The 17,273-nt window shown below is 36.8% G+C and overlaps 1 pseudogene; it reads right to left on the bottom strand.

Annotated features, from left to right (window-relative positions):
• Positions 1 to 17,273, bottom strand: part of LOC129404356 (small ubiquitin-related modifier 2-like) — a 102,239-nt pseudogene that overhangs the window by 46,394 nt on the left and 38,572 nt on the right.

The following is a 17,273-nucleotide window of genomic DNA, read 5'->3' as shown; positions in this document are numbered from 1 at the left end:
AATCAGTACAGTTGTAGCAAAAAAGTTCTTCATAGATAGATAAAAAAATCTCAAAGATCTGGGACCAATGGGTGAGAAACTTGCCTTGCATGCAGCCAACCTGAGTTCTATTTCTGGCATCCCCTATGGTACCCCGAGCCTACCAGGAGTAAAATTCCCAGTGCAGTGCCAGTAGTAACTCCTACTACTTCTGGGTGTGGTCCCCAAACAAAAACAAAAACAAAATTTCAAGGGTCATAATGAGAATAGAAAATTGAATAACATGAACATGGGGAGTTGAATGACATGACATGACATGGGAAAATTGAATGACATGAACATGGGGAGTTGTGAGATACGCACAATATTAACACTCTTCATCACACTCCCAGAATTGCCATACCTTAGTGATATTTCCTTCTCTTTGTCAGATGCTGAAACTAGGCTCCCACAGTAGCAGAAGAAAATTTCATAGCTCAGCATATGCTCGTTTAGGTGATGACCTTAGTTACAATTGTGGCTATTAAAAATCTCATGATATGCATTTTAAATGACTGCTTATATTCATATCTGTTAGAAAGCATTCTACTCTCCCAATGACTTTTCTGTCACTTATAATGTAATAAAAATGTAAGTATTTTAGTTCTAATAGAAGAGTTTTAGTCATCCAATTATCTGACATTTGGGCTTCTCTACTTATTTAAGGCATTTATTTACATATTCATTCATACACTCCAATTTAAAATGCTCGTACTCAATAGACTAGTCATTATTGAGCAGTTAAAATGTAGATTATTTAGAATTCCAAGCACAACTCCAAATAGTCTATATGTTAATTATAATAATGGTTAATAAACTTATGTATTACTTATATTCCCATTTTACAGATTGGAGCAAAGGCCACCAAGTTCCAGGAAAGTGCATAAACATTCTTAAATTGGTAACTCAAAGTACAACTGCATTTATGAAGAGAAGGATCAGATTTCACAATTTATACACTAACTATATAATTTACATTGATGAATTGCAAAAGTTTTGAAATTTTATGAGTAGTACTTTTTAAATTTTACATTATATCCAGCAATAAAATTATTCTAACTGGCCTTCCAGAGCATTTTCTGATGATGTACTTTTTGACATTTGTTTTGTGATTTGGGACTAAATTCCACTACCATAATTCTTAGTGGGTTTTATTACCATTACTAAGTCATATTTTCATCTCAACTTCTAAATATTAAAAGACAATTCTACAAAATGTATGTGCAGTGTTACAATCAAGTGAGCTCCTATGCAAGTTCTAGAAAGGCCATTTTACTTTTGAATCTGACATCTTTAACAAGCTATTCATCTTTGGTATAATTTCAAAGAATGATCTATCTGCATAGAGAAATTTGTACTTACATGCTTATACCTAGTTTATTTTAGGTATTAAGCCCATATTTATTATAGAACACACATTCTAGAGAAATACTTGAATAATAAGTTCTTTTATCATTCAAAACATTTTTAACTTGATGTAGTCCCATTTGTTTTTGTTCCTGTTGCATTTGTCAATATAACCATATTATTATAAGCACTTTTGAAATCCTAGTCTTGAAGTACTCTGATTATATTTTTCTCAATGTATTTTATGAATTTTGATCTCATTTTGAGGTATTAAATCCATTTCAAGTTGACTTTTTGAGTAAGATATAAAATATCCTCATATATTTTTTGCATGTAGCTATCCAGTTTTCCCATAGTCACTTGATGAAGAGACTATTCATTTTATGAATCCAGCTCCTTTCTAATAAATTAGCTCTCCATAAATCTGAGGGTTTACCGCTGGTTTCACCAGTTCTATCTCATTTGTCAGAATGGTGAATACACCACTATGTACCATGCTGTTTTGATTACTACTGCTTTATAGTTTATTTTCAAGTCAGGTAATGCAATACCTCCCAGTTCATTATTTTTTCAGTATGGACTTAGCTATTTCGGGGTTTTGGTGTTTTATAGTGTCCAATTCTATACAAATATTATCAGTGAACATTCCAAGTCTTTGAAGAATGTCATTGGGATTTTGATGAGTATTACATTAAATCTATAATAACTTAAGTAGAAAGTCATTTTGCCACTGTTGACTTTTTTCTTCTTTCTTTTTTTTTTTTTTTTTGCTTTTTGGGTCACACCCGGCGATGCACAGGGGTTACTCCTGGCTCTGCACTCAGGAATCACTCCCAGCAGTGCTCAGGGGACCATATGGGATGCTGGGATTTGAACCTGGGTCAGCCGCGTGCAAGGCACTTTAGGTCACTTTTCTATTTCTTTCATAAGTGACATATTTCTCAAGGTAAACTGTCTTTCACTTCATTTATTGGGTTGCTTCCTAGATTTTTGATGTGTGAGGACAATATTTTTAATAAAGTATTTATGATCTCATTTTCTTCTAGCTCATTATTTGACATAAGTATGTAACAGATTATTTTGTACAATTATTTTTGTAGCCTGCAACTTTGTTGATTTTTTCTATGATTTTTAACTAGAAGTTTTAACTAGAAGCTCTCTATATAAATTATCAGGTCATTTTTAAATGGTGACAATTTGACTTCTTCTCAAAATTATGTAACTTTGATTTCTTACCTAAATTGCTTCCATTTCTTCATATTACCCGTAAGACATACAAAATGGCATAAGCACACCTATGTTTATTGCAGCATTTAGAACAATAGTCAGGATATGGAAACAACCCAACTATCCAATGACAGGTAGATGTATCATGAAGCAGTATTTTATGTGCACAACAGAATACTATGCAGCTATAAGAAATCATGCAGTTTGCTGTAACTTCGAAGGAAGTGAAGAATGTTGTGTTAAATCAAGTAAGTCAGAAAAACACTCAACTGGATCCTTTCACTAATCTGTGGAATATAGAGTAACATGACAAAGGAAAGGACAGTATTAAAAATAGGAAAACACTTGGCCCTAGATTATAGAAATGAAATTGTCAGGGAAAGTGATAAATGGAAGTCATAAGCAAATAGAGGAAGTCTGGAAGTAATAAAATAGTCAGCTAAAGTATTCTGGGTAACTGTGTCACAGAAGAAACTAGTTTTAACCTATAAGGGACACTTTTTGAATAGTGATGGTCTCTCTTTGTCAGAAAGATCATTTGAAAACTCATATACAGAGAGACAAAAGCATTTTTAGAGCTGCGTGCCCCAAGCCTTGAAAATCTGCTACCATTTGCTGGACAGCTTCCAGTTAGAGTGTTGATCTGCGTTTTTATTCTCAAAAGATAATAAATTTTGTGTTACTTATATAAACACTAAAGTGTGTATATATATGTATATATATAAACTAGAAGTCTTAGTTTATATATATATATATATATACATATATATATACTTAGTTAAGTTGTTTATACCCATATAAGGCTTAAATGACTTCCAGAAACAAGAAGCCCAATAAAATTTTGTTTTTCCTATTTGGTGGATAATGGTGAATTTCAGGAGCAGTTTTTTTCTCACTGTTAAAGAAATTCAACATTGTGATTCCTTCTACAAAATACAAAAAAAAAAATTTACGGGGCCGGAGCGATAGCACAGCAGGTAGGGCGTTTGCCTTGCACGTGGCCGACCCGGGTTCGATCCCCGGCATCCCATATGGTCCCCCAAGCACTGCCAAGAGCAATTCCTGAGTGCAAAGCCAGGAGTAACCCCTGAGCATCGCTGGGTGTGACCCAAAAAGCCAAAAAAAAATTTACTCAGAGCAAAGCATCCTGAAATGTTGGACAGTTTATAAATCCCCATTGTTGACAGAAATACAACAACAGTTAGAGCAGCCAAGCATAAGCCCTCTCACATACCAATGGAAGGATGTTATCTACGTAACATAATCTTGGACTTTAAAGGGTAGAAACATTTATCCTTACTCATCCACCTGTAGCAATGGCAAAGGATCTAGCTACCTTGTGGGAACTATTTCTAATGAATATTGAAATTTATGCTACATAAATTGGTTTTGGCTTCATGGTGAGGAATGGCGTTGGCAATGCTCCAGACATATACCAAGTATTGTCAGTTTCTGCAGTGGCTTCAGTTATAGTTCAGCATATTGACTTCAAATTTATGGACTTCCCTCAGATTTCCTTTTTTGGTTTGAAAGGTGCTCCCTCTTTTTCTTCCACAGAGTCATGACTCTGTCAACATGGTATTCCTATCATCCAAAACTGGCAAGAATTTTTATAAGTCTAGGATTTGTCTCTACTTTCAACCTCCTTGCATTTTGAAGAAGATTGAAAACAATTTCATGAAAAAAATTAAAGGTAATTAAGCAACTTTTAGAAAAGGTCAAACCTAACAATACTTATAACATCTGTAGTATAAAATTATTATGCTAATATTATTTTAAAATTTCAATAATTCAAATAAATTTGTTCAAATATATGGATTTTTTTGGTTTTTAAAAAATTATTTTCAGAATAGTTTCTAAGTAAGACTAAGTCTGTTGGGGACTGCTCAGGACCCCGAAACCTTTACCTGGACAAACCGGAAAATTCCATTACCAGCTTTGCGTAACCTGAGGCACAGGTGCCCTTGTGACAAAGGAAATAGCCAAATTCAAGAGGTCAAAGTAGCCCAGGGCAGTTAACTAAGAGACGCCATTAAGCCCCTAAGTTGAATACCTTCCTCTACCTTGTGCATTCCTCCTGCCAGATGCTCCTGCCAGATAGACCCTTGCCTTCCCCTCCCCACTATTTCTCAATCTACTCTTGAAGAATGTTGTAAGCCCACCTAATACACCCCGAACCTTTCCTTATTTGGTCTGAGAAGACACTTCCCTGATGATTGACAACTTCTGTACCAACCCCCTGCTAAGAAAAGTATAAAGCCAGCGTGGCAGTTAATAAAGTTGCCCTTGATCGGCATGTGTCGTCTTGGGCCCCCTGTTTACTAACCTCACTAGTCTTATTTCAGATCGGGACCCTCACAGAATCCACCTAATTAGGAGCGCTTTCTACTGTTGTCTCTCCTCGGGCCGGAGAGATCTCCGGGGGAACGCGCATAAGTCTATCAGTAGAGTAAAACAAGAAGTCAGTAAATATTTTCTAGAATGTTATATAATTTCAATTTTTAGGTTCTTTAAAATTTTTCTGCAGAGAATGACAAATGATTGGTTCACACAAATATGAATGAAAGTTTCCTAGTGAGGGAAAAAATTCTAAGTGATCATAGAAAATCAGTGGTGAGTGGGAAATTTTAAAAAATCTTTCATGAGAGACCTGAAAGTGTCCTTACTTAACTTATCTAATGTATGCACAGAAAATTACTGAGTCTCTTGTCCCCGAGGCTGGCTGTCTTCACTGGGGCCCCTTGGAGGGGATGGGTTGAGTTTCCCTCCCTGCCCCCAGCAGAGCTTCCGCAGCCAAAGACCTCTGGAACCCAGCCACAGCTATGCTCAAGGCCCCTCTCCACATGTTCGGACAAGCCTCAAGCATGAAGGAACCAGCAGAGGAACCCAGGTGTGTGGGACCCGGGGCTGAGTTCTCCAAGCCTGCTCAGATTGGGACTGGGCCTCTTCCACCAAGATCCCTCACTTTCCAGTATCTAGGCGGTCACATCCAGAAACTGACCCTGGGACCATGTAATCCCATCAACGGCCAACATCCAGAGACTATAAAACTAAATTCTCAGAAGCGTGCAGCTGCTTCTTGGCCAAGCGACATCTTATAGCCTAGTTCTCCCTCTTGGAGAACTAGCAAGCTACTGAGAGTTTCCTGCCCGCATGGAGAGCCTGGCAAACTCCCTGTGGCGTATTCATATGTCAAAACCAGTAACAATGATGGGTCTCATTCCCCTGACACTGAAAGAGCCTCCAATGTGGCACCATTAGAAAGGATGAGTAAAGAAAGGCTTCTAAAATCTCAGGGCTAGGACGAATGGAAACATTACTGAGACCACTAGAGAAAACCAATGATCAACAAGAAAATGATTATGATGACTGTTAAATTCAATTATATTTTCACCTATCATTCAAAAAAGGTTTAAATTTCTTAGGTAAAAGAATGTTTAGAATTTATCTGCTTTAATGTACTGTATTTAAGATATTCTTTGCAGATTTAACTTTTATACTGAAACCATTACTTATATCTTTAATTAAGGTTGCATGTAGAAAAGTAATGTTACATATGTTTTATATAAATATTTTTTACACAATTTTTTAAAAAATTATTAAGGAGTCAAGATTTACAAAGTTACATAGAGTTGCATTTGTGGCATTCAACACCAGTCCTTTCAGTAGTGTCAACTTCTCTCCACCAGTGTTCCCAGATTCTATCCCAATTTCAACCCCCACTCCACCCCTCTGTCAACTTGACTGGCACATTCCAAAGTTTCAGCAGCAGCTGCTACATCCTATGTTTTCAATTTTGTTGAATCTGTGTTTTGGGTATATGGCTATACCCCTCACTCATGTCACCAATGTAACTGAAGCCCTCATGCCCGTTAACCCCTTTATTTCTTGTTCTCCTCTTCTCCCATTGATTTATTTCCTTCTCTATTTGTATCCTCTCTAAACACTGGGGTCCAGAATGATCTAAGCATATTTTTTTTTGAAAAATTAGCGGTATGCCATCTTACGGTCAATTTTTTCTATTCTTCTAGGTATATATGTATTTAATTCTTCTAATTGGAAGACTCCTTTAATTTGGGGCATTTTCTACACATGCAATAATATTAGCTTCTTGATACTTCTTTTGCATAATTGCATCAAATTACAATTCCACTTTTGATTGCCCAGAAATTTAGTCATGAATTTAGCATGATGGGAATATAGTGAAAATTGTTCAAAGCTGAGACTCTGGGATAAGTTAGGACCAAGTTTGAGTTCTAATTCTACCCTTACAACCTGTGCAACTTCAAATAATTTAATCACTTTGTGATTCAACCCTATTAGTAAACTGGGACTAATAATGACAATGATTTTCTCATTGAATTACTGTGGTTTAGATGAGGTAATTAATACACAATTAAAATTTTAGCACTGTTCCTGACTTGATAAGCATTTAGTAATAACAAGTATAATTATGAAGACAATGTTGACATAATACAAAAACAAAATGTCTAAAAATTAGTTGTAAGCTCCCTTATAGGGTAAAGGGAACCACATTTGAATGTTTTGTTCCTGGCTCTGTGCTCAGGGATCATTCTGGAGATGTTCAGAGGACCATATGTGATGCTTGTAATCAAACTGGGGTCAACCATAGGCAAGGTATGAATACACCTTTATCTCCTTTAATATCTCTCCACCCGTGAAGAGTAGACTTTTAAAAAGCAGATTTTTCATATTCATATTGTGTGACTGCAACTTTTGCTGCATGATGATTTTTGAAAGCAGTTTGCAAAGCTAGGATAACTAATCTGAACAAAAACCCTATTAGAAAAGTCAATAGTTTTATCCGTGTTTTACAGACACAGGAACTGAGCCAAGACATGCTAAATGTTTTTGTCAAGGTTATGTAGAAAGTCAAGAGCAGAACCATACATTTATTTTAGAATCATGATTCCAAATCCATAAGTCTTGTAAAGTGAAAAACAACCAAAAAACATACTTTATGTGGTGATTTTTACTAAAATAGAATAATGAAAATATCATTTTCAAAATCTCTGAATTAAGCTCACACCTGTGCAATCATTTATGTGTAACATTCTCATTTATGCTGGTGATAGTTGATGCATGAAGTAAAACTTATCTGTGAAAAGAAACTACTAATTATATTGATAAAGTAGACTTTGGAGTGAAGCCAGAACTGGAGCGAGAAGAGCTAGAGTGACTTAATACATTTAACAAATTTCTACTGATGCATTTTAATACTGAACTAAAATTCATGGGGGAAAAAATGCTGGTGCAATTTCCCACTGACATAATGGTAGTTCTGCGTTCTCTTTTCCTGCAGCTCCAGCTCATTTGGGTTTCTATGGCTAAGTGAAGAAGAGTCAGCCAGCCAGAATGAATTCATTACAAAATATTGTAATCCTTGTCCAGCAGAAAAGGGCTATTTATTTCTTCTCTAAAGCAGGGTACGGATAGATACCCTAATTAGAAACACATTTAGATGCAGGGGATAACTATATTTCCTTTCTCTATTTTTGTGTTCAGTCTCCTACTAAAATGTGTGATCAAGTAGCTCCTGGAAACCATTTTAAATTGGCATAGATGGATCTTCCTTGGCTAAATTTAGCAAGGTAGTCAAAATTTTAGTAGACTGTCTCACCCACTCTAATTTCCCACTTAGATTTGTGCCTGCTAACTGGCTGTTGCTTTGTGTAGAAATTTATAGTTTTGCTTTCCAAGAGAAAAGAGTTTTGGAAAGCAGTAGAGTCAGCCCAAAATAGTTCCTATTCTAGAATTAGACTTATTTTAATCTTCTACAGGAGAGATAATCCAGGCATGTAGAGACAAGTCTTCAAAAGGGCTCAATCAGAAAAGTCCTCTATAAAATATATCTAATTTCTTATATACTATTTCAGATCAATTTCATCCTTAAATGCATCACATAAAAATTTTCCAGTTGCTAAATTTGATTAAAAAACCTGGATTTGGATAAAAGTGTCTCATCCTGTGACACTTGTGACTATTATAATAATAGTCTTGGGTGAATAACTAAAGGAAAGTCTATTGTGCTAGAGAATTAATTTCAATGTTTTGTATTAAACAATAACCAAATCAACAAGCCGGATTCTATAACAGGAATTTAAATTTTCCTTGGTCAATAAGTTTACTCTCAGTATTAATTATCATACTGAAACTCAAAGAGTGATCACATTTTTTAATCCCATTAGTGAGATGATTTAATGAAAAAGGAGTCACCTCCATCCCAGACCACTATCACAAGGTCCCTACATCAGGTTTGGAGATACGCTTGTATGATTTTTAAAAATTTTATTTAGTCACCATGATTTACAAAGATATTTATGGTTGGATTTTAGTCAAATAATCCTCTCATCAGTGTCCACATCTCTCCACTAATGTTTCTTATTTCCCTCCCATCCACCAGCCTGTCTCTATGAGTGAACTTTTTCTTAATCCCTTTTGGCACTGTGGTTACAGTACTGCTACTTATAAGGTTTTGTGCATACTTTTTAATTACTACCTTTCAGCATCCTCTCTTCATTCTGGTTAAACACTTTTCTCCACCATTACTGTAGTCTCTTCCTTGTCCTATTTCCCTCTACCCCCACCACACTTCCTACTGAAGACCAGTTCTCACGTTCTTTGCTTCTATTGCCTTTGGGCGTTTGTAATCCCCCTACTATGTTTCTTTATATGTGCCTGCTCAGCTCCAGAAAATGTGAATTTACTGTTTATTGCTAGAGTGGGGATGGTTTTGGGAATTGTATTAGTTCAATGTATAAAATTTTCAGACTGGGTCAGTTAAGCAACAGACATTAATTTCCCTACAGTTCTGCAGGAACTTAAAGTTCCAGAAAAGTGAGGCTCTCTTACGAACTCATTGGGGCAGCAGTTGGAGTCTGTTGTTATGGCTGCAACACAGAAACAGAGAGAATTTAATCCGCAACATAAATACTAATTTAAAGATGCTTAGATTATTCTAGAAGAACAAACTAAGAAATGTGGGATTGTTCTTCATCCCTTAGCTTACAGATGTTCACCTACTCACTGCCCTGGCACACGTGCCTCCCTCTGAGCTCACAAACCCCTCATGTGTCTCTCCTCATAAAAGGATAGCAATTGTACTGGAGTCATGTCCACTCTAAAGACCTCATTTGAACTTTATTACCTCTTCAGAGGCCTGGCCTTATCTCCAAATACAGTCACATTCTAAGGTATTAGGATTGGGGTTTTAATGTATGAATTTTGGTGGACTCAGTTTCGTTAACAGTAGATATATTTTTAAAAAATAAAAAACACTTTAGATTATTTGAAAACCATACATTTGAAAATCAGTGGTTGTCTTCACCTATCCCTTCCTACTGAAGACCAGTTCTCATATTCTTTGTTTCTATTGCCTTTGGGCGTTTGTAATCCCACTACTATGTTTCTTTATATGTGCCTGCTCAGCTCCTCAGCTCCAACAAAATGTGAACCTATACCCTTACAGAAGGTTGTTAGGGCATTTGCACGTCTTGTTAAAATCAGGAACACTCTCTCTCTTGCTGCTCAAAATTTATGATGCACAAGTTTTAGTGTCATGACTGGCAAGGCCAAAGTATATTGTGTACTTTTTAACAGGATTTTTTTTTTTACTTCTCAATTTAGAAGGAAACCTAGTTCTCTCAGGAACTAGGAACAATAAGAATATTAAAACAATTTAGTTCTTAGGCTAAGGCACATCTACAGTCATAATTTTTCTATTGCCATTGTTTTTGTCAATCAATAATCCCAAATGGAGACACCCATTTCCATTCATTCACTAACCAATATCTATTGAGCTCCAAAGAAAGCACATCTTCAGATGAACCTGGCTACCAGTTATACCAACAAATATGACCAGAGATCCCAATGTCCTTAGCCAAACTTGGTCATTTTGCAAGATCTGTCTGATGGCACGTATGACATTTCATTATTACTTATTATTTATGTTTGTTTTTGTATACCAGTTGATAATTTGAGAATTTCACTAGTGTGGCACAAATGGTTTCCAGTGAATTAATTCTTAATTTATTTAAAATATCTCTAGGTTTAAGATTTATCTGACGTTGAGACTAGTGAGATAGTACATAGAGTAAATAGCTTGCACACAGTATGTCCAGCTTCAATCCCTGGCACCCCATATTGTCCCCAGAGCACCACCAGAAGTGATCCCTGAATGCAGAGCCAGGAGTAAGACCTGAGCACCACTAGGTGCACCTCTTCCCCACCAAACAAATACAAGCTTTGTCTGAAAAGGTGTTTCCTTACCCCAACTCTTTAGTGGGCTCACTAAATGACATATGTTACTTAATTTAAGTTTCTATATGTGAAGATTAAGGAAGAACATCTTCATCTATACAATCCAAAGGACAGTTAAATGCGAATATACAAAGAAAATTTAAATTTTAAAATAAATAAAATTTTAGGTGTTTCTTCAATAGAAAGGTTTAATCTAAGAAAATGATAAATATTGTGAAAGACATGTTATGCATCTAGCTACCACTTACCTTGCTATTATGAACCGAAAAGAAAAAAAGTGACCTTGAATAGAAAGAATCAAATCTTCCAGGGAGATCGTAGAGAACTCCCACTCCTGTCCAGTGCTGCATCACTGCCCTTCCCTACCACAGCAGAGTGATTTATCTTAAAGAGAGGGCTGCTTTTGGGTGGGTGCAGTGGGGGGAAGATCTCTTTTCTTTGAAGAAAGCATCTATAACAAGTGTTAATGTCAAAATCTGGTTACTGAGAAATTTCCAGCATTATTTCACTTTGAGGCCACAAATAAACAGGTTTTCACTAGGACTAGGTACTTTCTCTTCTTTGTTAGAGTTTGTCATTTTATTTAAAAGCATCAAAGTTATATATAGACATTTTTTCTGTAGATATAAACTTTGAAGAATTCTATTTTGAAAAACTTTTTATGTTTTCTTAAAACAATGTCCATTTGTTAAAACATTTCTAGTTAAAGACTAAAATATGAGACATCTACTGGAAAGATAAAAATATTTCAGTTAGCAAGCAAAAAACTTGCAATAACTTTTAAAAAATGGAATTGAAAAAGATTATTTAAATGTTATAGTTAAAATTATGCATTCCTTAATAACCCTGATAATTGTAATAGAACAGAAATTTATTATATATGCTTCTGTAGAAAAATAATGTTTTTCATTATTCAGGAAATAATATACATATATACATTGACAGTTCTGAAAAAAACGAATAAAAAAACTATTTGATGAACCCACCCTGTCTAAATTTGTAAGTGTCACTAACTAAAGTTCTCTTTCCTCTGGGCAATACGGTTTGCAATATAGGTACTGAGGGTTTATCCTGTATATTTCTTTACTTTATAGCCTTTATGACATCCTATAGCCTAGTTCTTCCTCTGGGATAATTTGGCAAGCTACCAAGAGTTTCCTGCCCACATGGGAGAGCCTCCCATACTCCCCATGGCATTATCATATGCCAAAACCAGTAACAATGATGGGTCTCATTCCCCTGACCCTGAAAGAGCCTCCAATGTGGCACCATTGGAAAGGATGAGTAAAGAGAGGCTTCTAAAATCTCGGGGCTAGGACGAATGGAGACGTTACTGAAACTGCTCAAGAAATTCGATGATCAACACGGTGATGATGATGATGATGATCATATCTTTACCTATTTTCAGCACCCAGTTCTTGTCCAGAGTTCCAGAATTCCAACTATCATTGTTTTACTGCTCTTTTTTCTATCCTAACTACCCTCCCCTTGTCCTTCCACTTGTGACAAGCTTCCATCCATGAATCTGTCCTCTGGCCCTTGTTTATTCTGTGGATCTCAAGTTATGCTTTTTTATATTCCACAGATGAGTGCAGTAATTCTATGTCAGTCTCTCTCCTTCTGACTTATTTTACTCAGCATGATACTCTCCAGGTCCATTCATTTATAACAAAATTTAATGACTTTGTTTTTCCTGGTGACTTCATAGCATTCCACTATGTAAATATATCATCATTTTATGTCCAGTTATTCCCTTTCTCATTCTCAGTAATGATAAAGTTATATAAAAATTATTATAATGGATCATATCTTGAGAAGTGATAAATATTGGCAGGAACAACAATTTAGTTCAAGAGCATAAAACAACTCAATGAGAATTTCTTGGTATTTGAACATTTTTTTAGAATTTAAAAACTGAAGCCTAAATCAAGAAGATTCTTCCAATTTCAATTTATTTCTTCCTTATCTTTTCTTAAATCACTTCTTGAAAATTTTGACAAATAGCTATAGGTATTAAAAAAATTACAATCTTCATTTCCTTTTCTTCTAGTACCTAATTTCTGCCTCTAGTTCCTTCAAGTTCTTCTAGTTCTTTCCTCTACTTCTAGGATCTACATTCTAGTTCCTATTATGCAGTTGATTCTTGTTTATAAGTTGTGAGATGTTTTGTGTATGACATATTTCGTGTCAGATACTAATAGTCTTTCATCTACCGTTTCTCTATGCTGAAGATCAGCCTTCCCCAAAAGCTATCATCTGAGAATCTCCATAATAATTACCACCCACTGCTTCTTCATTCATTGCATACATGTAGCATTAGAAAATGGTAGCTCTATTTTAGGAAAGAAATATGATGTTCTTTTTCCTTCGATACTTCATATTTGGTGTTCCCAAAGGGTTAGCTTTTCACTGATGGTCAAACTTACTAATGAGAAACCACAGCAGTGACTTTCATTAGATCTGTTCATCAATGGCCCCATGTCCTAATGAATTTACTTGAATATGTACACCATTGCTCTCAAGAGGAATATAATGGGCTTGCTTAAAAATAGCTTTTCTTTTTGTCCATGCTGTGCCATTGCATTCTCAGTAAGCACTTTATATTAAAAAGAAATTTTTCTGGTGGTGAATTTGTGATAAATGATTTGGAAAATATCATATATTGATTATTGTCCAGAAAATTATGAAAAATAACTTAGTTTTTCTTATGTAGTTATTAGATGTCTGTTGAATTTAAATAGTAATCTTAATTGAGTACTTTATTGAGAGACTAAATCTTTGTTAATGCCAATATTCTTAGATTCTTTTGATTAAGAAACCTTTTTGATAAATTAATGCCATGGCATCATAGTTTTTAACATGGACATATGCCTTTGAATCCATTTCATTTTAGCTTGAATAAGAGTTAACAAAAGGACAAATAATATTAATGACATACTAATCTTCCTTAAAATTAAAGAAACTAAATTGTAACTTTCGAAATTTAAAATTAAATTGTAGATACATTTGCAAAAAATTGCATGAACAGTACAGAGTTTCTATATATCCAAATGCAGTTTTTCTTATTATTAGCTTCATAAGATCGGCCAACCTCCACTACCCAACTGCCGCCAAAGGAAGACCTCAAAGAGAGAAGAGCAGCAGTGTTGGTCGATGCAGCAGAAGCTAAGAATAGGATTCGCAACACCCACCTGTCCTTAGCCAACTATAAGACCAAGATAAATGCCCTCTGACATCCTGATGGATCTTTCAAATCCTCCAGAAGGGCAACGGAAAAGGTTATCCAATGACTTCTACTCTGATCTCTTCTATAGCCACGTCCATCTGCCCACATGCAAATTCCGCAGGATGGATATGTCGTTCCCAGCATTCTCCCTTCCGAAATCCAACATGCCATTTTGTCAGTAAAGATGCGTACAGCACCTGGTCCAGACAAGGTTAGACTGGAACACCCAAAGAATCTGCCACCAGTACTCATAAATACACTGGCTTGGCTCTTCACATACTACCTGTCTGAATGCAAGGTTCCGACCCAATGGAAAACCAGCAGGACCATCCTGTTGTACAAGAAGGAAGACATCCACAACATCGGCAACTATCACCCAATCTGCCTGTTGTCCATAGTCTACAAGATATTCACTCAAGTCATCCTGAATAGGATTGGCAGAACACTGGATGAAGGACAACCATGAGAGCAAGCTGAGTTCTGAAAAGGATTCAGCATGATCAACCATATCCACATGGTGACCAAGCTCACTGAGGTTTCGTGAGAGTTCAAGATGCCGCTCTGTCTAACACTCACTGATTTAAAGAAGGCCTTTAATTCTGTTGAGACTGAAGTCATGAAGCCCTAGCCAAACAGGGTATTCAAACTCAATACATCAGGATCCTCCGTGAACTGTATTAGGGGTTCACTTCTAGGATCTCACCATTCTACAAAGAAGGGATCATCAACATAAAGAGAGGGGTTTGGCAGGGTGAAACTATTTCACTGAAAGCCTGCAGTGCCACACTCGAGAACATTCCCATTCCAAAACTGGAATGGGAAGAAATGGGAGTGAAGAAAGACAGTCGGCAATTATACCACATCCGCTTCACTGATAACATCGTTCTCATAACACCAAATATTAGCCCAGCAGCATGAATGCTGGTTGACTTCGACCATGACTGTGGAGATGTCAGACTGCAACTGAATCTCACGAAGACAATGTTCATGAGAAAAGGACTAGTTCCTCATGTTCCATTTGTCCTCAATGGAACGAACATCTCCGAATGCAGCAGCTATGTGTACCTGGGTCGAGAACTCAACATGACTACCTGGTACCTGAACTGCACAGGAGGAAGAGAGCAGCATGGAACACCTTCAAGAGAGTCGAAGAAGTGGTTAAGAGGACAAAGAACCTCCGGCCCTGGGCACATCTTTCGACCACCATTCTTCCTGCACTTAAACGTTCTTCCTTCCTCAGAGACCTGGGCCCTACTCAAACAGGATGAGAATGCTATTAGGGTCTCCCAAAGAGGAATAGAAAGAGCTATGCTTGGAGTATCATGTTTCACTCAAGTGAGAGAAGGAATCCGAAGTTCTGACCTCCGTCGACGATCAAAAATCAGGGACACTATCTCATTTACCAAGGTGCTGAAAATCAGATGGGCTGAACACGTAATGCGATTCAGAGATGACCGCTGGACTAGAGCTGTTACCGACTGTATTCCACGGAACGTCAAAAGACTGCATGTCCACCCACCTATGAGATGGTCAGACTTCTTCATCAAGACCTTGAATGAACGATTTGAGGCTCTTTGTGTTCCTGGAGCGAGCCAATTCCATTGGGCTACACTAGCATGCGATAGGGACGAATGGGGACATTACTGGTGCCCGCTAGAACAATCAACAAACAACGGGATGACAAGTGATACAAGTGAAGTTCATAAATTTGTATGGCACAGATGGCACATTGAATAAACCAATATTAATAATTATTTTTTATTGAAGTCAGTCACTTATTCTGATGCCTTTGTTTTTATTTAAATACTTCTTTCGTACTCAAGGTTACAAAATTTCATTTTGCCTTCATAACTTAGGTTTTTCTAGCTATACTGACTTTTCAGACTTTCCGTGTTTTAAAGGACTGTAACAGATTTGAGTACTGATCAGATATTCTGTAGAATGCAACTCAATAGGAATTTGTAGGGGGTCATCTTATGATTAGATTGAGGTTATGAGGATTTGGAAAGACTCAGACTTAAATTACCACTTTAATCACATCGTGTCAAGGTTGCATACTATCAACTTGTATCACTTGTAGTCCTGTTGATCTTCTATTTGCTCGAGCGGGCACCAGTAACATCTCCATCTGTCCCTGTCTCGAGCTAGTGCAGCCCAATGATATCTGCTTGCTCCAGGAACAGGAAAAGCCTCAAATCATTCATTCAGGGATTTGACGAAGAAATCTGACCATCTAGTTGGTGGGCGGCCATGAGGTCTTCTGACATCCCATGGAATCCAGTCAGTAACAGCTCTAATCCAGCCATCGTCTCTGAATCGCACTACATGACTGGCCCATCTGATTTTTGATGCCTTGGCAAACAAGACAGCATCCCTGATTTTTGACCATTGACGGAGGTCAGAACTCTGGATTCTTTCTCTCACTTGAGTGAGATGTGATACTCCTAGCGTAGCTCTTTCGATTCCTCTTTGGAATACCCTAATAGCATTCTCATACTATTTGAGTAGGGCCCAGGTCTCTGAGGCATATGTTAGTGCAGGAAGAACGGTGGAATCGAAAAGATGTGCCCGGAGTCGGAGATTCTTTGTTCTCTTAACCACTTCTTTGATGCTCTTGGAGGCATTCCACGCTGCTCTCTTCCTCCTGTGTGGTTCTGGCACCAAGTCATTCCTCATGTTGATTTTTCGACCCAGGTACACATAGCTGCTGCATTCGGAGATGTTCGTTCCATTGAGAGCAAATGGAGCTTCAGGGACCAGTTCATTTTTCATGAACATCATCTTGTTCTATACTATAACATACTATCAACATGATTTAATATGCTGATTTTGACTTTAATTCACCTGTTCAGGTAATGTTTGTTAAATGTTAATGCTGCAAGATGTTGTGTGTGAATGCTGTGATTTATGTAAGCAATACTTAAATTCCTGGCACATTTTATCATGTTTGAAAACTGGGAAAATCCTTCCTGCATCCACCTTTTCTTTTCTTCTTACCCAAGTATACTTTATAAAAATTAACATCAGCAGCACCCTCCAATTAGAATATTTTCTTTTGTTGTGGTTGGAGCCACACCTGGCAGTGACCAGGGGCTACATCAGCTCTGTGCTTGGGATCTAAACTCAGACATTGGATGCATAGAGCATCTTCTTAGCTCTTTGGGTTTTATCTCTG

The sequence above is a fragment of the Sorex araneus genome, chromosome 4 (assembly GCF_027595985.1).
Source record: "Sorex araneus isolate mSorAra2 chromosome 4, mSorAra2.pri, whole genome shotgun sequence".
NCBI lineage: Eukaryota > Metazoa > Chordata > Mammalia > Eulipotyphla > Soricidae > Sorex > Sorex araneus.
The sequence above is the reverse complement of the archived record's forward strand: the minus strand, read 5'-3'. Positions and strand labels throughout refer to the sequence as shown.